This window comes from Microcaecilia unicolor, chromosome 9 (genome assembly GCF_901765095.1).
Source record: "Microcaecilia unicolor chromosome 9, aMicUni1.1, whole genome shotgun sequence".
Classification (NCBI taxonomy): Eukaryota; Metazoa; Chordata; class Amphibia; order Gymnophiona; family Siphonopidae; genus Microcaecilia; species Microcaecilia unicolor.
In genome coordinates this window covers 149,194,000-149,216,867 of record NC_044039.1, presented here as the reverse complement: position 1 = coordinate 149,216,867, position 22,868 = coordinate 149,194,000, and the positions used below count along the sequence as shown (strand labels likewise).

The window sequence follows — 22,868 nt, the reverse complement described above, 5'->3', positions numbered from 1 at the left end:
GAACCCCAAGTTTTTCTGGGGGACAGGCAAAACCTCTTGGTGGGACGAAGGTTGGACAAGCCTCTTCTGCTACTTTGGTTCCATTTGGTCCCTCTTTTTGTGTTTTCTTAAGTTTGTCTCACACTAACTCCTTTAGCTGGGTCTTCTGTGTTCCATTTCTTCTCTCTCATCCTGTCTTTTTCATTCCTCCCCACCACATTCATTTGTCTTGAACATTTATAGTTCCCCTTTAACTTTTCTTCCTTTTTCTTTTCTCGCTACACCTAGCTGGATTTCACCCCTCGTCTCCCTCACACTCCAATTCTCTGTGCCTCAATACTTTACCTTCCCAGCTCTCCCATTCATTGCACTACCTCAGCCCTAAATTTCATCCTCAGTGAGTTGCTTTCATCACCAAGCACCTTATAAGTACATACAAGTATTACCACACTGGGACAGACCAAAGGTCCATCAAGCCCAGTATCCTGTTTCCAACAGTAGCCAATCCAGGTCACAAATACCTGGCAAGATCCCAGAAAAGCTTGATACATTTTATGATGCTTATCTCAGAGATAAGCAGTGGATTTTCCCAAGTCAATTTAATGGACTTTTCCTTTAGGAAGCTGTCCAGACCCTTTTTAAACACCGCTAAACTAACTGCCTTTACCATATTCTCTGGCAACAAATTCCAGAGTTTAATTACACATTGAGTGAAGCATGTACTACTTTGTAACTTTATCGCATACCCCCTAGTCCTAGTATTTTTGGAAAGTCATCCTTGCTCTGACTCTTTCAGGCTATCTTAGCCCCATCTCGTTCTCTCTTTTCTTGCCATCTCCACACACTTTTTATTGTCTTGCACACTTTCTCACTCTGCTTCTGTCTCCTCCTTTGTTTTCATAAGCTTTCCATTTAGTTATCTGCTTCTAGTCTACTTTTCCCAGTTGCAGCGAATAAATAGAGGTAAAACAAAAAAAAGATACCTTTTTATTAGACTAATTTAATACATTTAAGGCAATACATTCTTCAAATCAGAAGTGAGCAAATGATGACAAATCTCAGTTGTAGCTGAAAGCTTTCAGCTTCCTGTACTCATCTTGCCCCTTTCCAGCCCATCTTATTCCCTTTTACCCCTCCCCAGCAATTCCTTCTGCTGTTGATTTTAACGTTCAGAAAAGTTCAAAATCAAAACCTAAGTCCAAATCTCGTGGTATTTGGTGGAGGGCGCTGACTTGCACATCTCTCAGCAGTTCCCGGATAGAACTGGGGCTGAGCACGTGTTAGAGCCACTGGACCTTATAGCAAAACTACTGAAAAGGGATATGCTATTAGGACACAACATCGGTCTTTTTTCTTGTTCAGAAGACAATAAACTTTGTGCTAGGTTAACAGCCGATTAGACTCCGAAGTTACAAATCTGCAGACTAGGCAGTCACGGTCCCCGCCATAGAGAAAAATCTAATCTTTGCGTAAGGGAAATTCGATGTCACCTTACACCAAACTTTTGTTTTTTGCATTTGAAACCAGAAAATCCCAAGTTAAATTTTGGAGGCAGAAATGTAGGTGCGATTTTCTTGCCAGTTCTCATTTTCAGTAGTTCATGCCAGTAGAATCTTTGTTCTGAAAGAATATGTAAGAGTTGCAGGGCCATCCGCTGATCTCTGTGGGAATGCTGGTTTCATTTTATAGTCTTTCCAAATCAAAGGACAAACGAAAACGTTTGTCAAGTGTGACCGGTTTTTTATTTTTTTTTTCTATCTGGGTCCGGGGTTATTCTTCAGAATGTGGTGCGTAGAATATAGTCCGTACAAACACTGTTATAAACTTTCGGCAAGCCTAAGCAGGCGCTGAAATGAAATTGGAAATGGAGATGGCTGTATTCTAAACACTCAGCAAAATGTTAATGAAGGGACTGCGTGGCAAAGACTTGAAGCAAAAGTGTGCTGGGAGTAGTCTAGCCAGGTACCTGTGTGATGACTTGCCTTAAACAAATATAGCTTAAAAGTAACTACGAGTATGAATCTTCTTCGTTTCTTCTATTCTTCCTTATAGGTGGTAGTTTGATAACTATCAAAATTGGGGATCTTTTTATGTACTTCGGCCTAGGCAATTCAGAGTTTTTAAAGGGACCCACCAACGACCAGGAAATACAACTTTCAGTTTGTCTGTGTCTATCTGCTTCTTGGTTTCCAGCAGTTGGTTGCAATCTTTTTAAATACTGTTACTACAACGAGGTTCAGACTGTTCTTTCTGGAGTTGATACCAATAGTATATGAAAGAGTCCGTCTGTGTCAGCTAATTGTTTGACAGGAGTTCCCGAAAGAATCTGTTCTTGTTGGGCAGTAACAATCTAAAGAGTAATTTAAAATGTTAGATTCCCAGTGAGTTGGGATCTACAGTTGTTACACAAACTATGGTAAGGTCTATTTTTTTTTTGCTTGTGCCTAATCCATGGAGTCTGGCGTCCTCTCTGTTGGGGTGGGGAGAAGAGACGGTTCTCGGCTCGGGCTGTTGAACTGGGAAAATGGGGGGGGGGGGGGGGGGGGGGGAGGGTTACTATCCTATTCAGAGCTAGGCTTGATTGTGCTAAGTGAAGGTGTGCAGATAGGGTCCATATTAAATCACAATGTTTTCTTAGCAGCAGCCCTCTTGAAATTAAAATTTGCTGACGGCGACAGGTGTGTTTATTAGTTCTTTATGAAAATGAAAACGCGTTAACTGTATGTTTCTTAAGCGTCCGGTCTAATGTTGTTGAGTATAGTGGATGTAGTATATCTGCTTTTGTGTTTGGAGCAGGGGCTCAACTTCCTTACCTTCAACTTGTGTATCTGCCCCTGGGCTTGAGGTAGTAGCAGGGCTGGAATAATTGGGTCCCTTCCTGGCGTAACTGGTCGGGACTAGAGGAGCAGACCTCGACCGTGGCTGGAAATGCGGTTTCTTTGAGGCAGGAGCGTGTGAGCATGCCGACCGGAGGCTGGTCTACAGGTTTTGGTGACCTAGCTGGGCAACCACCACCGGCTGGAAGGGAAAGCGTGGGACTAGGACCCCTGAATAGAGAGCAGGGCCACTTTCAACACCTTATCCAGCGAGGGAGCGAGCGATGACCTCCCACCCGCTTCCACCCGAGCGCGCTGGGACCAGCCTGTGTGGGTTCAACGTGCCCGTTTAGGGGGTGGGGAAAGTTGGAAGGGGATTGGTTAGAAATGACAACGAATGTCGCCGCCCTCATTGGTGGAAGGGCTCGAGCGGACTGTAATGAATAGCGCGCTCATTGGCTACGCGCTGAGCAGGAGCGACAGGGAGTCGCTTTCGGGGGAGTTCGTGCAGCGGCGTAGCGGATCCCAGCGGCAGCATCAGCTGTGGTTTGGCGGGGGACTTCCGGATCAGACTGAGCGCCTGGCGCCGGCGATACCAGGTACAGAGCCGACGCGTGCCCGCGGACGGAGTTGCAGGCGCGTGCGCGCTTGGTGGCGGGCTCTCGCCGGGCCGGGGCCTCTGGGAACAGCGCTGGATCCTGTCAGTTCATCGGGCTCCGCCTCGGCTGCTGGTTTCGGGTGATTCCTCCGCCCGCTGCCTCCTCTCCAGAGATTCTCCTGCTCCAACTTTCCCTCGGGAGATGAGAGGACTGAAGCCGCTGGGGGGGTCAAATGACTGCGTCTGCAGGAGGAGCACACTACCGCCCTTCTCTCGCTCGCCTCCCCGGGCTGACAGATCCCTCCGTCCTGTCCCGATCCCTCTCTGTGCGGGAGACAAGGACTTAAACTGCCCCGACCACCACTCTTCACCTCGGGGACTGACAGCCTCTGACCTACAGCACTTCCTCGCATCCTGCTCTTGGGAGTTTCTTCCTTCTTTCTGTTCAGGTAAAGTGAAGTACGGCTGTGTGGGACGGACCCGGTGAAACGGGGGGTGAAGGGCCTGGGAGTAGTTTTTGTGCTGGGGAGATGGTTGCCATTGCCTAGGGAGGGGGGCGGCGAAGAGTTGCTCCATTAGCCGGTTTGGTTTGGGCACGGGAAGGGCCCGGGCGAGCTGCAGTCTGGTGAAGGTGGCCGTGTTCCTGGGCGGCTCCCCGGCGGCCTCTCGGAGCTCTCTGACAGCTCTGACCGTTGCTGGCTGGTGGAGTCCGGCTGTGGTGGAATCCAAGCCGGGTTTTTCTCTCTGCGGGGAGGGAAATTTCTGACTGTGCCGGCAACTGGGGCATGGAAAGTAGATTTTTTTTTTTTTTTTAAACAGATGCGTGGACGGAGCCTCGTGGTGGGGGGCGAGGGACCCTCTAGGCAGCGCAGCTCAGCTGAGCCGAAGGCTCCCAACCTACCACCTTTCTCCCCGCGATCGGCTGGGGGGGGGGGAGTTGAAAGTGTCATTGCGGGGCGGGGGAGTGGCGACACCTGTCCGCCGGGCGCACGCGGTCTGTGGGGCACATTCGCTGACCCCGAACGCTCCCGAGTACAAAATGGAGGCCGTTTTAGTGAGAAAAGAGGGATCGAGGTAAAAGTAGATGGCTCGGCACGTTTGGGGGTTGTTGCGTGGTACCGAAGTCATCCTGATGATACCGGTTTGTGTAGGATCTGCCTGGAACCACACTTTCCTTTTTTTTTTTTTTTTCGGTTTGCGAAATACTCCGGGGGTCCGTGAAGCATCATCTGAGGTCGTGAAAGTGCTGAGGAATGAGCATAACCTACATTCACCTCTGTCACGCAGCGTTTCTTTTTTGGATGATGTTAAATAGCTGTATGCGCACTTGCATTGGTTAGACACTGCGTTTTGTATGGGCGTACACAAGAGCAGAAGATCGGCATGCCAGGCATTTTGGTGTCATTAAAGAGGAGATCGGATGCTGTTTGTCAGTTAAGATGCTTTTTCCATCATAAATTTGTTAACTTTGCGAGATTCCTAAGGTTTGGAGCAGGGGGCATGTCCAGTCTTGATTTAAGAATATGCCAAGTCAGACTGGCAAACTCCTCAGAAAATGTAAGCCGGCCTCCTCACCCCCCCCCCCCCTTGTTTATGTAGGAAACTTGGTTGTTACCTTAAGTATTTATATCGTTTATTCTCATTTGCTAGACCGTTCTTTTTGAGCCCAAATACGACGCTTTACTGTTGGATATTTTAAGACTTCCTTGTTAATGCTAAGACTAGATTTTTAGCTATTTGCGAAGCATCTCTAAAGCGGGAAGTTGTGCAACTCTTCCAGCAAGATAAGCTTGCATTTCAGACCAAGGTGAACTTTGCAAGCTTTATCTGCTCTGAAGAGCTTCTCATCATTGACGACGGTGCTGGGAAAACATTTTAACCTAAGGCATATCTTGATCTACTTGAGTCTGATTGAGGATTGTGATCGCTTAGGATTGATTTTTTCATTTGACACTTTTCCGTTATTGCCTTTCCCCATGTTAGTGCTGTTCACATTGGGCAAGGCGTTTTCCTATTGATGTCCAAATTTGTATCCAATTTAAAGTGTTGTGATTTTTTTCCTGATGAGTTATAGATGGTTTATTATACATCTTACATAGATAAAAATGTGGCATAAATTGTTAAATACATAAGCCACCAGTATTAGTTTTATATTAACCTAGATTATGAATGGTATGTCTTCAGATTGAAGTAAAATGCACCTAGTTGTTTTGGATTACACCTGTTTGGACTTTTATGTACATTTAAAAATGTGGTCTGAAACAGCAGTTTTTTAAAATTTAAATATGTAATTAAGAGAGATGTAGCCCTGACCCATTCTTGCTGATGTTGGATGGGAGACACTTAAGCACCCCCCCCCCCCCCCCCCACATGCTTTCTGCTGCAGTATCAGATTACTCCCTAAGGGACAAAGGCTGAGGGGCTCACTCTGAGCGTGGTGCTGTGATGGATGTGTGGGTTCCATGATGCTGTGGATTGAGTAATTGTTTTTATTTTTTTTGTGGAGTTGTAACTTGCCTAGTTAATGAACACATTGTATTTAGAAACTTCAATGTTTACAATTGTAATCTGACATCCCTTTAATGAGAATAAGGATATGGTTTGGGATTAAGTTTATATAGTAAAACTTATTTTATGCTACGTGAACACGAGAGAGAGGGGCCTTTTTAGCAATATGTAAACCACATTGAACCTGCCATATGGTGGAAAAATGTGGGCTACAAATGCAATAAATAAATACTCGAAGTAACTTGTCTAGGTAATCTCAGGAGTTAACCATGCAAATCACTGACTTTCAGTACCGCCTCCCCAGCACCTACTACAAAACAGGTGACTTGATAGACAACTTATTGTACAGCCATGGCAAGTTGAAGACATAGGCAAACAAGGTGTAATTGCCCTAATATTTGAGGGGTCCTCTCTGATGTGCTAATTCAATGGCATATATAATGGGGGGGGGGGGGGGGGAGAGACCGTTCCTACCCATAGTAGTCTGTCCTTTCCACACCCCCCTGTACATTGTCTTCCAGTTGGCAAGAGTTCTTGTTCATTTTTATTTGATATAGTACCTTTTATAAGTCTTAAAAATAATAAGGGGCAGAATGAGGAACAAACATTAAGCACCTACATTACAATAATCAGTCAGTTGGTGAGTGTAGCTTCTTACCTGCTGCTTCCTCTTCTTCTGGTTTTTCTCTGTAGTTAGGTCATGCAGGGCCCCCCGTTAGTGGAAGTTAATTTTGAAATGTATTTATATATGATGTGGGTCCTAATGTGTTTTTGCCTAGAGCCTACCATAGGGTTAATCCTATACAGTGTCCAACCTCAATTTATCCACTTAAGTGTGGGAAGAGAAATGGTGTTCTGGGGCGAGGTTCTAAGTTAATTGGATCAGGGAGGTATTCAGCTATTTTCTGGTTAATTTTACACAGTTATATTGGTTGCAGATATTACTCCTGGGTGAATTCTGCACAAAAAATATTCTGCACATAACATTTTAAAATTTGGCATACTCTATCAAAATAATTCAGTATTACCACTGTCTCTGAATAGAACTCTTTAGTTTAGAAATTTAATTACTTTCGTAAAGATGAAAATTTTTAAAGTTTGATGCAGATTTTTCCTGGGAGTAATGGTGCATCGTACCTGGGGCTTCTGGCTTTTCATCCTTTGAGTCCAAGGGGAGCTCAGAGATGCAGGCAGTTTTTTTTTTCTTGCAGCAACACAGTTCTGTTCATAGCTGTTGCTACAAATGTCAGCAATTTAAAAAAAAAAAAAAAAAAGTTCCCGCAGTTCCTCTTGGGCTCTGCAGCTTGCTAAATGAAGATACATGAAATTCAGAAGCCCTAACCATAAAGTAGTAAGTCAGTCTCCTCTATATTCACACATCCCCTTACCCTTTGTGTACTGCTCATCTCCTCCTAAACACTCTCTCATCTGCTACCCCTCATCTCTCCTTCTATGCATCCCCTTACTCTGTTTTCCCAGCTCTTCCCCCACCTCATGCATCCCGTACTCCTTGTCTCCTCCAGCTTATCTCCCCTTCCATATGTGCTCTGCTTATCCAGTGCTTTCTCTCCCATTTTTTCTTAGCCCCTTGAACTCCCTGTACCTTAACCTCCTCTCCTTGAACTCAGTTGTTGGATGATCTAGCTGTAACTGGTTTAAATGCAGATCTTATGGTTTTCCTGCATCGTGTGGTTCTCAAAATCCTGCACTGTTCTCAAGTCTCATGAGAACAGCACAGGACCTCCTGAACTTCTCTGTATGATATAAGCAGAGGAGTGTGGTAGCCGTGTTAGTCCACTCTTAAGGTTATCAATAGAAATCAAACAAAATAAAACATGGAAAAGAATATAAGATGATACCTTTTTTTATTGGACATAACTTAAGAAAGCTAATCAAGAAATGTATTAAGTTATGTCCAATAAAAAAGGTATCATCTTATATTCTTTTCCATGTTTTATTTTGTTTGATTTCTATTGATAATCTCTATGATATAGAAAGGCTACAGCAGGTGCTGATTTGGAACCAGGAATCCAGTCTCTGTCTCTCCCCCCCCCCCCCCCCCCCCCCGATAAATTATGTGCCCTGTGCATTACAGAATTTATGGATAACTCCTGGAGGAATTCTCCACATCTTCAACATGTGATAGTCAGTGGAGTCAATATAACAGGATATCTTTCTGAAAATTCACTTATTGATAACAGGATAAGTCATCCCACTCATTTTTAAAGAGATTTAGTTCAGCCTTTCTTTATTAGCAAATATGGACAGTATCCTGGAAGAGGGGAAGAACGAGGATATATATTTTAGAATAAAGGATATAGACTACTTTGCAAATGAGTTGACAGTGGATAGCAGTAATAGACCCTTTTCTGTGAAAGCTGGGAAATTGTCTCAATGTGGATCTCACCATTTTTGGAGGCTGTTGGCTGTTGAATATGTTAAGTTTATAATAATCAGATGGTGGTTGTCAGTGGAGAAGCTGACAGCCATGTCAGATTTAGTCCTGAGAGTCGAGAGTTGGAACACTCCTGTCATTTTTAGTTTTGCATCTCATTGGAGAGGGGGTACTAAGAAAACCAAGCTATTTAAGAAATACTTGTTTTTCAGGACTAAACCAGTCAAAATCACTGTTTGTGCAATGATGAATCGCTAAACCAATGGCCTGAAAAATATTTGTTTTCCAGTTTTCATTCTGTAAACAGGTGTCGAAATTATATGTGTAGGGCTGAAACAATATACTCCCCCTCCACGAATTTCCATAAGTATATGATTAGCTGTGTGGTAAACCTAACGATGTAATGTTGTGCTTTCACTTCATCGCCTACACACGGAGCATCATTCGCCTCTCTCTTATGCATTTTAGCATGATGTCATAAGGAAATCACCCCCTTTATTTTCTTTCATTTTGCCTTCAGCTTTTCTGCGATTTTGGCTGGTTTTTTTTTGTAATGCTGTGGAAGGAAGATGTTCTTTTTCCCTTTTTGGTTGGAGTGAGAAGAGACCCCTTTGTTGAGGAGTTCTCCTGTTTACATTCTTAATCACTGTCCCCTGACTTTTGCTTATTTCTTCATGTCATGTCCCCTCCTCATCTTGCTAAAATTTAATAGCAGAGTGTGATGGTCCTTTTAACATCTTTTCACACTAAAACCTGCAGTGTGGGGGTAGTCGAATGACAGGCTATAGGGTGTCACTTAGCAGTTCAGTTAGGTGTGTGTGTGGTGGTGGGGGGGGGGGGGGTTGTTTTTTTAATAAGTAGTGAGAATAATAAGTAACTGAGCAAAGCAAAGGCCTGTTCTTGGTGTTTCATTCCTGTAGTTTGCTTACACAATTTAAACCCCTTGCCTTGGCTTTTTAAGGGACCAATAGCCCTCTTACTAGAGAATGACAGGGGGACGGGGCGAGGATAGATCCCACGAGGATGGGATGGGGACAGAGCCCACGAGGACTGGGACAGACTTTGTCCCTGTGCCATTTTCTACTTTGAAGCCTGTTAATGAACTGTACTGTTATTTATGTTTGAATTGATTTGTAATTTATATACAATAGTTACACAGCAGATTGTTCCTTTTTATGTTTTAACAACAAGATTTAAATATAAAATAATAATTGTTCGAAGCTTCTGTAGGTGAGGGCAGAGATCATGGGAACTGAGCGGGGATGGAGACAGAACCTGTGGGGACGGGACGAGGCGGGAATGAAGACAGAACCCGCGGGGACGGGGACAAACTTTGCCCCATGTCATTCTCCACCTCTTACGTAAGGAAGCATAATCATATCCCTCGGTGTAGCTCTATTAGCCACACTTTCACACTCTAGTGAGAACTGGGGAGTGGACTTTTATTTTCGCCAGTGTCCAGGAACTCTGGAGTAGTCTTCCAGAACTTTGAGATGGTTAAATGATAATTTATTGCTCAAGAAGACATGGCTTTGTGTCCAGACCTTCCTGTCCTAATTGAATCTATGAAACTGTTTTGGTATTCTTGCCTTTAGATTTTATGCTATGCACTGGGCAGCTGTCTTCCCTCTCTTGTTAAAATGTTTTATACATTTAATGCATTTTGATTCGTGCTGTTTTGATATTTCTTTCTTTTTTTTTTTTTTTTTTTTAGAAAATATTTTTATTAACTGGAGAAATACAACACACACAAAGTAAAACACAATATAACACCAGTTGTGTACCAAAAGTACAAATACATGTCGCACAGGGGCACAATGCAATTACAGCGTTCTCTGCATTACCAGATCATACATAACACGTCCCCATTGCCCTTTGTAGTGACCAGAAAATCAAACACTTTGCACAAAGGTTTGTCACTCTCCTTTTACTTTTAATCCCGAGGGATAGGAATATCCCTCCCCCCTCTACCACCCCCCCCTCTACCCACCACATCCCACTCCCCCCTCCTTCCCTCCTCCCCTTGACTGAACAAGACTTTCATTCCACTGTATAGGATGCGTTTTGTGTGGGAGACACCAGTGCCACCAAAGGCTATTGTACAAATTATCATGCCTTTGGGATGGGTTCCTATTCCCCCCTCCCACTCCGCCATCTGTAGCATACTGGCCTGCCATTTAGTTAAGGGAGGTGGAGATTTATCTACCCACTGCTGCAAAATGACTCTTTTAGCTAGCACTAAGGCCAGAAGGATGAACCTTCAATGATAAGCAGAGAGCCCCTGAGCTACAAGATCAGAATCGGAACCTAATAATAAAATACCATATGACCAAAATAATCCATCTGGGCATGAAGAACCCCCTCCAATTTGTCAAGGACTCCCAGAAATCCCCCAAAACCCAGCATTCTAAGAAATGGTGTACTATGGTGCCTCTGCCCTGCCAATCTAGCATCCTGGAGTTGCTTTAGCAGAGAGAGGAGTTCACCATCTCGGTTTTTCCTCGTACGTGCCATGTATTCTATGATTTTACCCCGCATCACTGCTTTCCCCGCTTCCCAGTACACGACTGGATCTGTGTCTTGCGGATTGCTATCCTCAAGATAGTGTTGCCACTCCGCAAGTAAAAAGGGCCTAAACTCCGGATCTAAATAAAGTGTAGGGTTCATACGCCACCCTGCTGATGTCCTTCCCTTTAAATTACCCAAGTCTACCCATACCATGCTATGATCTGACACAACGCCCACAATGCCGTTGTAACGCTCCATGGTGCGACCGCACCTTGAGTATTGTGTTCAATTCTGGTTGCCGCATCTCAAGAAAGTTATAGTAGAATTGGAAAAGGTGCAGCGAAGGGCAACTAAAGGGATGGGATGACTTCCCTATGAAGAAAGACTAAGGAGGCTAGGGCTTTTCAGCTTGGAGAAGAGACGGCTGAGGGGAGACATGATAGAGGTATATAAAATAATGAGTGGAGTGGAACAGGTGGATGTGAAGCGTCTGTTCACGCTTTTCAAAAATACTAGGACTAGGGGGCATGCAATGAAACTACAGTGTAGTAAATTTAAAACAAATCGGAGAAAATGTTTCTTCACCCAACTCATAATTAAACTCTGGAATTCGTTGCCGGAGAACATGGTGAAGGTGGTTAGCTTAGCAGAGTTTAAAAAGGGGTTAGACGGTTTCCTAAAGAACAAGTTTCCTAAATCACTGCTAAATGGACTTTGGAAAAATCCACAATTTTGGGAATAACATGTATAGAATGTTTGTACATTTGGGAAGCTCGCCAGGTGCCCTTGGTCTGGATTGGCCGCTGTCGTGGATAGGATGCTGGGCTCGATGGTCCCTTGGTCTTTTCCCAGTGTGGCATTACTTATGTACAATGTCCGCCACTCTGGCCATCGAAAAAAGGGAGGGAGATAGCAATAAATAGTCCAGTCTAGCCTGGACCTTATGCACATGAGAATAAAAAGTGTAATCTCTGGCGTCCGGGTGTAGCGCCCTCCAAATATCCACCAGCCCCCAACTCATGTTGCATAAGACCTACATCTTTTCCTTCCATCCCCTTAGGCCTCTTTTTCAGAGGATTGCAGTCCACAAGAGGGTCTGCTGTGATATTGAAGTGTCCCCTATCCACCAATCGCTTAAGGGGACCAAAGCCGCCACTAGGGAAGAAAAAATCTGTGTGAATACACATTAGGGGCATAAACTGAGCACAAGACAACCTTACTTCCCTGCAGGACACCACCCCATATGACAAACTGACCCTCAGGATCCTGTATGATCCTATGGCGGGTGGAGTCAAGACCCTTGTTAATCAGTATAGCCACCCCCCCCCCTGCCTTTTTATTAAAGGAGGCAAAAGCCAACTCCCCAGCCCACCCCTGTTTCAACTTTACATGTTTCAGAGGTAAGAGATGGGTTTCCTGGACTAATAAGACATCCACTCTCAGATGCTTACTGTATTTTAAAATTTTTAATCTCTTGACAGGCGAATGGATGCCATCTACATTTAATGTGGCCACATGCAAACTACCCATTCCAACCAGCCCCGACCTCAACTGTGAAGAATTACACATCTCCTCAGGGCGGCGTCCCAGCTAAACCGCCCCACAGGAGTTAACAGTTTGGAATCCTGATGTAAAGATGTCTCCCTCGCTCTTCTCCCAATGACATTTTTATTCAGCCACTGTTCCCCCCCTTCCCCCCCATCTACCTCCCCTTCCCCGCTCCCACCCCTCATCCACTCTCACAACCATCCACCACCTAGTCAAATCCCCACTCTCAAATCCCCCTCACCCCGCACTAAACACAGTACCTCCCCCATCTCCTCAGCAGAATAACTTGCTAACTCTACCACCAAGAACCTATCCTGACGAACAGGATAATCAACCCAAAACAGTACAAGTTGCTCAAATGATCTTCTTGTGCCCCAGTGATCAGTCAAACCTTATGTTCATCTTGTCCATCACTGATGCCACACTGGGACCACAGATTGTAGCTGCGGGGAGCCTTCAACACCGCACAGTACCTTCCTGGCAACGTTCCTGGCTCTCCCCAGGCACAAAAGTGATCCGCAGCTTAGAAAAATAGTAACTCTAATCCCAGTAGTCTGCCAACTCTCTGTCACAACAGATCACTGCTCCTTGCATTAAATCAGGTCCTCACCCTCGATACCATTGGGTGATTTATACAAGCTAAGTCCTAATTACGCGGGCGGGAGCTTTTCCAAAAATGCCGTTAGGTCCTCTTCTTTAGTCAGTGTGACCGTTCAGTTATCGTGAGAGATCCGGACCCGAGCAGGGTACTGAAAAGCGAACTTAATTCCTCTTTTAAACAGTTGGGAGCAGTAGGGCGCCAGAAGCTTCCTTTGTTCCATTACTCGCACCGAAAAGTCCTGAAAAAGTAACAAACGGGTGCCTTTATATTCAATCGTGCGCTGTTTTTTGTACAGCTCCAGTAACTTAGCTTTAATTTCATAATTGAGGTATCTGGCAATAACCGGTCTCTCCTTCCCGGTCTCTTCTCTGCGCACACCGATCCTATGTGCCTGCTCCACGTGCACATAGCCTGCCGCTGAGGATAGCCCCAATGCCCGTGGAATCCAACTCTCAGCCAGATCTTGGAGCTCACTATCAGATACACTTTCAGGAACACCAATAATGCGCAAATTGTTTCTGCGTCCCCTGTTTTCCTGGTCTTCCACTCTATCGAGTAACGTATGAACCTGGGACTCCAAAGCTTCTATTCAATTTTCTGCTGCTGTTAACAGATCTTCCTGGGTGCAAATGCGTTCTTCCGCCTGCTGAATCCACACCGCATGGCCCGCAACACTATCTTTGATCGCCTCCACTTCTGTGTGGAGCTTAGCTAGCTTATCATCCAGAAGTTGAGATAAGTTTCTCATCGATACGTGCACAATATTCTCTTGCAGGGCCATCGTTGACAAAGGAACCTGCGGCAACAAGGCTGGCGACGCCATCTTTTTCAGGGCTGCGCTTGGCTTCGCTCGTCCCAGTTGCAGCGATTTTACTGGCATCCTGTTACCGCCGCTTGCACGGCACCTATCGCCTCAATGCAGTCATCTCCCAAACTTCACGAACTACTCATGAGAAATTAGGGCAAATCAGAACATGGAGAGTCTTCAAAAAGCGGATTAACGAGAGAGGGGGAGAGGAGCCGAGCCAACAGATGTCCGCTCATGCTTCAACCATCACGTGACCCCCCTGTTTTGATATTTCTAAATGTGTTTAGATTTTGTGTGATTGGAATTATGAATTTGTAATCTACAAACATGCCTGACTGCATAGAGCAGAGGTTTTAAATCCAGTCTTTGGGGCACAACTAGCCAGTTGAGGTTTTCTGGATATCCCCATTGAATTCAGTGTGGATATCCTGAAAACCTCAACTGGCTAGTAGTAGTTGTACCCTGAGGACCAGGTTGAAAACCATTGCCATAGAGGAAATGGTCATTGAGAAAGTGAAAACTTTGGATGACCATGGATGTGGTGTGTAGTAGGTTGATTAATAAGCAAATAACTGCTATAGGGATCTTTCTTGTTACTTAGAGAAGAGATTTGGAGGAAAGGGACACAGGCATGTGAAACCTAACTATATGTTGGCCAGTTGTGTGAAAAAAATAACCATAGGTTATCAAGATGTTGGCTACATACAGATTGCAGAGCTTGAAGTTCTTCAGATCTCAGCCCTTTGCTTTGATGATCTGAGGATAAGGTTATGTAAAAGCAGGCAGACTCTCCACAAATGCAGCAGTACACATTGTTGTGGAAGAGGTAGACACCCTGTGCATAAAGAAAATTGTTTCAAAGCATTGAATAACATGGATGGGAGCTTGAATTAGCAGCTAGACCAGCACCCACCAGTGTTTCTGTGGCTGCATAACTTCATGTATACGTAAAATGCAGGACAATGGTGAACCCAAACTCTCGCTTCTAAGATTTAAAGCTGTTGTTAAAGCTCACCTTTTCACTAAAGCATTTACTCCTCAGTGATTACAACTTTCTTTGCCACTCCTTGCAGCTCGTTTACCCCCTGCACATCTATGCCCACTGTTTCTTCTTTTCACTCTCCTTTCCCACCTCATGTCCTTCCCTAGTTAATTTCAGTTTTTATTAAATTCTGTTCCTCTTGGTTTTCATTAAATCCCTCATAATCTCACCTTCTGTTTCTACCCCTTCCTCTAACCATAATACATTTTGATCTGTTTCTACCAATTGCTCTAACCATAATACATTTTGATCTGTAAACCACTTACATATTTTATTATTTGCAGTATATTAAATAAACGTAAACTGTTACATCCTATGGAGCACCCACCCAGGTCATGACTCCAAATGTGTGTGTTATGACCCACAGTTTGGGGAGCTCTGAATTAGATCATATATAGTATGGGTGTATTGCTGTGTTTATTTCCATAACTGTAGCTATCAGATCCAAATGCAGTAGCCTCCAGGAGCACTCCATTTACCAGACTTGCCACTCCTTTCCCATGCCCTCTTTGGATTGCTCACTTTCTAAACTACCCCATTCCCCTCCCAATGCATGTTTGGGCCTGGTTCCTATGGCTTCTCCATACTCATGTGCACCAAGTGAAATGGAAGGAACAGTATTGGGGGGGGGGGGGGGCTGAGCATGGTACACATATTGTGTCTGTACTGCCATTTTCTTCCTCTGAGCTGAACGGGAGTGAGAAATGTACTAGTTTAATTTACTCTTTCCAAAAATATGAGGACTAGGGGACACACAATAAATCTACTAAGTAGTAAATTTGAAATAAACCGTAGAAAATATTTCTTTACTCATTGTGTAATTAAACTCTGGAATTTGTTGCCAGAGAATGTGGTAAAAGCAATTAGCTTAGCAGGGTTTCAAAAATTTGGAAATTTTCCTAAAAGAAAAGTCCATAAGCCATTATTAAGATGGACTTGGGAAAATAAGTACATAAGTAGTGCCATACTGGGAAAGACCAAAGGTCCATCTAGCCCAGCATCCTGTCACCGACAGTGGCCAATCCAGGTCAAGGGCACCTGGCACGCTCCCCAAACGTAAAAACATTCCAGACAAGTTATACCTAAAAATGCGGAATTTTTCCAAGTCCATTTAATAGCGGTCTATGGACTTGTCCTTTAGGAATCTATCTAACCCCTTTTTAAACTCCGTCAAGCTAACCGCCCGTACCACGTTCTCCGGCAACGAATTCCAGAGTCTAATTACACGTTGGGTGAAGAAACATTTTCTCCGATTCGTTTTAAATTTACCACACTGTAGCTTCAACTCATGCCCTCTAGTCCTAGTATTTTTGGATAGCGTGAACAGTCGCTTCACATCCACCCGATCCATTCCACTCATTATTTTATACACTTCTATCATATCTCCCCTCAGCCGTCTCTTCTCCAAGCTGAAAAGCCCTAGCCTTCTCAGCCTCTCTTCATAGGAAAGTCGTCCCATCCCCACTATCATTTTCGTCGCCCTTCGCTGTACCTTTTCCAATTCTACTATATCTTTTTTGAGATACGGAGACCAGTACTGAACACAATACTCCAGGTGCGGTCGCACCATGGAGCGATACAACGGCATTATAACATCCGCACACCTGGACTCCATACCCTTCCTAATAACACCCAACATTCTATTCGCTTTCCTAGCCGCAGCAGCACACTGAGCAGAAGGTTTCAGCGTATCATCGACGACGACACCCAGATCCCTTTCTTGATCCGTAACTCCTAACGTGGAACCTTGCAAGACGTAGCTATAATTCGGGTTCCTCTTACCCACATGCATCACTTTGCACTTGTCAACATTGAACTTCATCTGCCACTTGCACGCCCATTCTCCCAGTCTCGCAAGGTCCTCCTGTAATCGTTCACATTCCTCCTGCGACTTGACGACCCTGAATAATTTTGTGTCATCGGCGAATTTAATTACCTCACTAGTTATTCCCATCTCTAGGTCATTTATAAATACATTAAAAAGCAACGGACCCAGCACAGACCCCTGCGGGACCCCACTAACTACCCTCCTCCACTGAGAATACTGGCCACGCAATCCTACTCTCTGCTTCCTATCTTTCAACCAGTTCTTAATCCATAATAATACCCTACCTCCGATTCCATGACTCTGCAATTTCTTCAGTAGTCTTTCGTGCGGCACTTTGTCAAACGCCTTCTGAAAATCCAGATATACAATATCAACCGGCTCCCCATTGTCCACATGTTTGCTTACCCCTTCAAAAAAATGCATTAGATTGGTGAGGCAAGACTTCCCTTCACTAAATCCGTGCTGACTTTGTCTCATCAGTCCATGTTTTTGTATATGCTCTGCAATTTTATTCTTAATAATAGCCTCCACCATCTTGCCCGGCACCGACGTCAGACTCACCGGTCTATAATTTCCCGGATCTCCTCTGGAACCCTTCTTAAAAATCGGAGTAACATTGGCTACCCTCCAGTCTTCCGGTACTACACTCGATTTTAGGGACAGATTGCATATTTCTAACAGTAGCTCCGCAAGTTCATTTTTTAGTTCTATTAATACTCTGGGATGAATACCATCAGGTCCCGGTGATTTACTACTCTTCAGCTTGCTGAACTGACCCATTACATCCTCCAAGGTTACAGAGAATTTGTTTAGTTTCTCCGACTCCCCCGCTTCAAATATTCTTTCCGGCACCGGTGTCCCCCCCCAAATCCTCCTCTAGGATAAGCAGCATAAAATCTGTTTTACTATTCTCTTGCCGTGTACTTGTGACCTGGATTGACCGCTTTTGGAAACTGGATACTGGGCTTGATGGACTTTTGGTCTGTCCCAGTATGGCAACAATTTTGTTCTTACGTCAACTGGGGCAGTAGGAACTCAGTACATGAGTCACAAATTCCCAGTCACTACTGATGGCCTAGCAACTGCAAACTTGGCTCACCCAAATATAAAGAAATGCTAAATAGTAGTAGTAGTAAAGTTGCACACAGTAGTAGAGAAATACCACCTCTTCTCATCCACCATCACGTAAACATAATATGGCAGTGAGTCCCCTTTCCCGATGCATTAATAATTGAGTGAGAAGAAAGACTAATCACTCGGAAACTTTGCATCTGATGGGTCCTTGCTTACTGTCATGTTGCAGATTTGCTTCTCTGGCATGAACCATTTAAATCCCATTGTATGTGAGTTAAGCTCTGGCATACTCAAAATTCTATTTTTGAAGGAAAATTGTCAGTATGGCAGTTTGAAGATCTTTCATACAATATTACTTACACTTTATTACAAGGGTGACCATTTTTCACCGAGGTCAAGCAGATCATATTCTCACATGTGGGTGACATCTGTGTTGCCCAATGCGGAGCTTAAATAAGTTATTATAGCTTTGATATCATGCAAAGCGTCCCCACCACGCATGTGTGAGTGCCTTCCTGGCTGGCATGAGAGTGCAGGGCCATCAGTACAATCAAGCAAACAAAGCGGTGACACCAAAGGCCGACGTGAGAGTGTGGGACCATCAGTACAATCAAGCAAACAAAGCGGTGACACCAAAGATGATGCAAAACAAAATGTCCAACAGACTCGGAGTTCACATCATAAAGCTTCTGATGTGAACTCTTTGTTTTGCATCATCTTTGGTGTCACCTTCACTGTGTTTGCTTGCCTGTATTGACTTGTGTGAAGGTCTTTTGTTTTTGTGTGCTTGTCGACCATCAGTACAATAGCATAACAGAATCAATCCAAGGGGAGGTGGGAGGTTATATGAGAATGAATGGCCTGCTGTCATACCTGTTACAGGTAAGTATCTTCAAAACTTTACAGGTTATTCTATAATGAGTAGGTAACTAACGTTCAGAGTAGGTAACCAACATTCAGAGTATAACAGAGGAGTAACAATGAGCAAACAATAGAACCAGTAACCAAACACACCTCCATATTATGCATCAGCTGCAATCTGTGTACATCCTTTGATGGCACACCAGAGAGAAGGGAATTGCAATAATCAAGGCTAGATGTTACTAAAGACTGGACTAAGATCTGCAAAGCAGATTGCTCAAACAAATTCTTCACAAAATACATAATCTTCAATTTATAGTAGCAGTGTTGAATCATTTAGGAAATACGTGGAGAGAAGGACAAAGTGGAATCCAGAAGCGCACCCAGTACTCTCGCAGAAGAACAGAGTAATTGGGTTGTCCAGCAGGGGAAGTGGGGCGACAAAAGCTGGGGGATCCTTACACACTATTCCACATGATATAGTAGAGTTAAGTTGGAGACCATTGGCACTAAGCGAATCTGTAAGCTGAGTCAGTTTAGTATTTAAGCAAAGAATGTTTTGTAGGTCAGTAGGATCAATAGTAGTCAAAATTTGAAAATCATCTGCATAAACATAAGGGACGAGATGCAGGGAATTAATTAGATCTACTGGAGAGGTACTAGTGGAACCAGGCCAGAGCCATATCATGAACCCCTATATCATGCAATCTTATCAAGAAGGAAATAGTAATACTCTAAATTGAACAACAAATCTAATGAAAGATGGATCACAAAAAGACCCCAGTCTAAGGATATAAGTTGTAATGCAGCACAGTCTCGTCAATAAAATCGGCTAGCTGCGTAAGCACAATATGTTCTGTTATCGCTGAAACATAAAAGTTAATGGAAGAGCAATTGGTAAATACTAAACAATAAACAAATTATCTTGCTTTTAAAAGTAGTTGCCTTTTTCTATTATTTTTTTGTATGTTACTGACAGTTGTTTTTTTTATCCCTTTGGGGAGTTGTTTCCCACTTTGTTTTTTACAACTTGCCAGTGAGCTGATAAGTGTGCCCCATAGGGTTATCATGTGTAAAAGTCTATGACTTATCTTGGGGTAGTTGAGGCTCGTATTATTAAGAACAATTATTTCTCCGAGGACAAGCAGGCTGCTTGTTCTCACGACTGGGGTGACGTCCGCGGCAGCCCCCACCAACCGGAAAAAGCTTCGCGGGACGGTCGGCACGCAGGGCACGCCCACCGCGCATGCGCGGCCGTCTTCCCGCCCGTGCGCGACTGCTCCCGCCAGTTCCTTTTTTTCCGCGTCTGGAGAGAGTCGTGTCTTCGCCGCTCTCTCTGTTTTCAGCCGCCGGAAAGCCGTTCGCGTTTACGCGACTCGTCTATTTCTTTTAGTTTGTTAGTATTTAGTCACCGCGTGCCCCGGATTTCTTTTTTCAAAAAAAAAAAAAAAAAAGTAAGGAGCACGCGCTCCCTTTTCCCTCGTTTCTAGCGGGGGCGTCGCGTTGCGGCCTAGCGGCCGCACGGTCGATTTTCTTTTTCGAGGTGTGATTTCCGCCACCATCGACGACTTTAACTTCGCCGACGCGATTTTTCCGTCGATGTCCTCGAAGGTCCTGAGTGGATTTAAAAAGTGTGGTCGGTGCGGCCGGCCAATCTCGCAGACCGACACCCACGCTTGGTGCCTCCAGTGCCTCGGGCCGGAGCACAATATCAAGTCGTGTTCTCTGTGTCTCGGTCTCCGGAAACGGACTCAAGTTGCGAGGCAAGTTCTACGGGACCGTCTTTTTGGAACTTGCGCCGGCCCCTCGACGTCGACCTCGACGGCATCGGTATCGACGCCCGGTCCTTCGGTACCGGTATCGATGCCCGAGAAATCGGCACCGATGGCATCGACCCCAGGAGAACAGGTCCCGTCGGCACTCCGGTCCTCCGGTGAGGGTAGAGGTGAGAGGCCGCGTGGGCAGTCGGCCCCGGTCACTCCCTCAGCCCGTGGCCCACGGGACCGAACCCTGTCTGACCCGGTTCCTCGAGACCGAGGGGGATCGTCCTCCTCCTCCTCCATACCACCCGGCACCGGTGACGGGCATCGCAAGAAGACTAAGAAGCACCGTCACCGGTCGCCCTCGATGCATCCGAACATCGGAGAGGAGCCGATGCCGAAGCGTCCGCGTCGGGAGGAGAGGTCCCCGTCGGTTGTGGAGGTACCGACGCGACAGGGTCCCGGCACTTCGGTTCCGTCTCCTGGCCCCCACCAGATCCTGGCACCGACACCCCTACCGGCTCCACCGCCTTTCCCGGCAGCGGGCCTGGACGAGTGCCTCAGAGCCATCCTTCCAGGGATCCTGGAAGGGCTGATGCGCCAGGCTGTACCGGCGCCGGGGGTGCTTGCGCCCTCGGCGCCGATGACTGTGGCGCCGGCGAGCTCTAGCCCGGCGCCGAGGCCGTCGACGACGCCGCTTGCGTCGCCGGTCTCGACCGCCACGCAGGTGGAGTCCCCGTCGACGTCGATGGAGGGAGCTTCGTCCCCGCCGGCGCGGGAGTCCACCGCTCGACGACACCGAGGCCTCGGTGCCTCGACGTCGAGCCAGGCCCGGTTCAGGACACAGCTACGTGAGCTTATGTCCGATACCGAGAATGAGGCCTCGTGGGGGGAAGAGGAGGACCCTAGATATTTCTCCTCAGAGGAGTCTACGGGCCTTCCCTCGGACCCCACGCCTTCACCGGAGAGGAAGCTCTCGCCCACTGAGAGTCTCTCCTTTGCCTCCTTTGTGCGGGATATGTCTATTTGCATTCCCTTTCACGTGGTCTCTGTGGATGAGCCAAGGGCTCGAGTTGCTCGAGGTCCTCGACTATCCATCACCACCTAGAGAGTCCTCCACGGTACCGCTGCACAATGTCCTTAAGGAGACACTGCTTCGGAACTGGATGCGACCATTAACTAATCCCACCATTCCCAAGAAAGCAGAGTCCCAGTACAGGATCCACTCTGACCCAGAGTTGATGCGGCCACAATTGCCCCATGACTCGGCGGTCGTGGATTCTGCTCTCAAGAGGGCACGGAGTTCGAGGGATACCGCCTCGGCGCCCCCGGGGCGGGAGTCTCGCACTCTGGACTCGTTTGGGAGGAAGGCCTACCAATCCTCCATGCTCGTGACCCGCATCCAGTCATACCAGCTCTATACGAGCATTCACATGCGGAACAATGTGAAGCAACTGGCGGACCTGGTCGATAAGCTCCCGCCGGAGCAGTCCAGGCCTTATCAGGAGGTGGTCAGGCAGCTGAAGGCGTGCAGAAAGTTCCTGTCCAGGGGTATCTATGACACCTGTGACGTGGCATCTCGTGCTGCGGCCCAAGGTATAGTGATGCGCAGGCTCTCATGGCTGCGTGCCTCTGACCTGGACAACCGCACCCAGCAGAGACTGGCCGACGTCCCTTGCCGGGGGGATAACATTTTTGGTGAGAAGGTCGAGCAGCTGGTGGACCAACTGCATCAACGGGAAACCGCCCTCGACAAGCTCTCCCACCGGGCGCCTTCAGCATCCACCTCAGCAGGTGGACGTTTTTCCCGGGCCCGGCAGGCTGCACCCTATTCTTTTGCAAAGCGTAGGTTCAACCAGCCGGCCCGAAGGCCTCATCAGGCACAGGGACAGCCCCAGCGCGCTCGTTCTCGTCAACAGCGTGCGCCTAAGCAGCCCCCTGCGCCTCCACAGCAAAAGCCAGGGGCGGGCTTTTGACTGGATCCACGGGAACATAGCCGCCCTCAAAGTGTCCGTACCGGACGATCTGCCGGTCGGGGGGAGGTTAAAATTTTTTCACCAAAGGTGGCCTCTCATAACCTCCGACCAGTGGGTTCTCCAAATAGTGCGGTGCGGATACGCCCTGAATTTGGCCTCCCTGCCACCAAATTGTCCTCCAGGAGCTCAATCCTTCAGCTCCCATCACAAGCAGGTACTTGCAGAGGAACTCTCCGCCCTTCTCAGCGCCAATGCGGTCGAGCCCGTACCACCCGAGCAGGAAGGGCAGGGATTCTATTCCAGGTACTTCCTTGTGGAAAAGAAAACAGGGGGGATGCGTCCCATCCTAGACCTGAGAGGCCTGAACAAATTCCTGGTCAAAGAAAAGTTCAGGATGCTTTCCTTGGGCACCCTTCTGCCAATGATTCAGAAAAACGATTGGCTATGTTCCCTGGATTTAAAGGATGCTTACACTCACATCCCGATACTGCCAGCTCACAGACAGTATCTCAGATTCCGCCTGGGCACACGGCACTTTCAGTATTGTGTGCTGCCCTTTGGGCTCG

General features: G+C 46.3%; 1 protein-coding gene across 2 annotated transcripts in view; it reads left to right on the top strand.

Moving 5' to 3' along the window:
- The window catches only part of BAHD1 (bromo adjacent homology domain containing 1), a 331,169-nt gene that overhangs the window by 164,381 nt on the left and 143,920 nt on the right, over positions 1-22,868 (top strand). Inside the window, exon 1 of one of the 2 annotated variants that reach the window (XM_030214274.1) lies at positions 3,299-3,842. The exons of the other annotated variant lie outside the window; for it this stretch is intronic. The gene's annotated coding sequence lies outside the window, so the exon portion shown is untranslated. Of the gene's footprint in view, positions 1-3,298; positions 3,843-22,868 lie in introns of those variants that run through there. 2 annotated transcript variants of the gene reach the window in all.